Source organism: Colobus angolensis, unplaced genomic scaffold (assembly GCF_000951035.1).
Source record: "Colobus angolensis palliatus isolate OR3802 unplaced genomic scaffold, Cang.pa_1.0 Scaffold301, whole genome shotgun sequence".
NCBI lineage: Eukaryota > Metazoa > Chordata > Mammalia > Primates > Cercopithecidae > Colobus > Colobus angolensis.
In genome coordinates, this window is record NW_012116278.1 from 3,215,999 (window position 1) to 3,217,621 (window position 1,623).

At 39.1% G+C, this 1,623-nt stretch overlaps 1 pseudogene; it reads left to right on the forward strand.

Annotated features, from left to right (window-relative positions):
- The first annotated feature begins 296 nt into the window (after window positions 1–296).
- Window positions 297–1,065, forward strand: LOC105517565 (annotated as a pseudogene).
- The last annotated feature ends 558 nt before the right edge of the window (window positions 1,066–1,623 follow it).

The following is a 1,623-nucleotide window of genomic DNA, read 5'->3' on the forward strand; positions in this document are numbered from 1 at the left end:
AGAGTGAGACTGTCTCAAAAAAAGAAAAAGGAATATGGCAAAGTGAGTGGTTCTTCCTAATACCATCAAAACGAGTTTTTTTTTCTCACATTTATTACTCAATCTCTTGCGTAAACTATTATGAAGTGTAAAATCAATGTTCAAATTAACAATGTTTTAATTTTTACTCTAACCATCATTTTATGACATACATAAATATGTAAGGATTATTTTGAAGGTATTTAAAACAACTAACGGTAAAGAATCTTCCCTATATATAACAGAAAACTAAATTATCCTCTTTTCTGGCTGGAATCATGGAACATGTCAAAAAGAAGGAGGTTCCTGCTGTGCTAGAAACCCTTAAGAAAAAGTCAAGGAATTTGCAGAGCTGAAGATAAAGTGCCTGAGAATGAAGTTTGCCCAAAAGATGCTTCTAAAGGCAAGGAGGAAGCTTATCTATGAAAAAGCAAAGCACTATCATAAGTAATATACGCAGATGTACAGAACTGAGATTCAAATGGCTAGGGTGGCAAGAAAAGCAGACAACTATGTACCTGCAGAACTGGCGTTTGCCATCAGAATCAGAGATATCAATGGTGTGAGCCCAAAGGTCTGAAAGGTGTTGTAGCTTCTTTGCCTTCGTCAAATCTTCAATGGAACCTTTGTGAAGCTCAACAAGTCTTCAATTAACATGCTGTGGATTGTAGAACCATATATTGCATGTGGGTACCCAAATCTGAAGTCGGTAAATGAACTAATCTATAAGTGTGGTTATGGCAAAATCATAAGAAGTGAATTGCTTTGACAGATAACGCTTTGATTGCTCAATCTCTTGGTAAATACGGTATCATCTGCATGGAGGATCTGATTCATGAGATCTATACTGTTGGAAAATGCTTCAAATAAGCAAATAACTTCCTGTGGCCCTCCAAACTATCCTCTCCAGAAGGTGGAATGAAGAAAAAGACCACCCATTTTGTAGAAGGTGGAAATGCTGACAACGGGGAGGACCAGATCAACAGCCTTCTTAGAAGAATGAATGAAGGTGTCTACCATGATGATTTTTCTAATCCAGTCAGTTAATAAGTACCTGCTCTTGAATTGAAAGAAAAAAAAAAAAGAAAAACTCAATTACCAAAACTAGTTTTATCTCCTTTAAAATTTGTACCCTATTTAAAGAATATATTACCAGAAGCCTAAAGAACCATGAAGCCTGGATTAAAATGCAGTGAGCTGCGATCGTGCCACTGTACTACAGAGCCTGGGTAACAGAGCGAGACTCCGTCTCAAAAACAAAAAAAAGTATTCTTAAAACTTTTTCTGGCTGAGCGTGGTGGCTCACGCCTGTAATCCCAGCACTTTGGGAGGCTGAGGTGGATGGATCACTTGAGGTCAGGAGTTCAAGACCAGCCTGACCAACATGGTGAAACCCCGTCTCTATTCAAAATACAAAAAAAAAAAAAATTAGCCAGGCATAGTGGCAGGTGCCTGTAATCCCAGCTACTCGGGAGGCTGAGGCAGGAGGATGGCTTGAACCCGGGAGGCAGAGGTTGCAGTGAGCTGAGATCGTGCCACTGCACTCCAGACTGGGTGACAGAGTGAGACTTTGTCTCAAAACAAAAAAACAAACAACAACAAAAA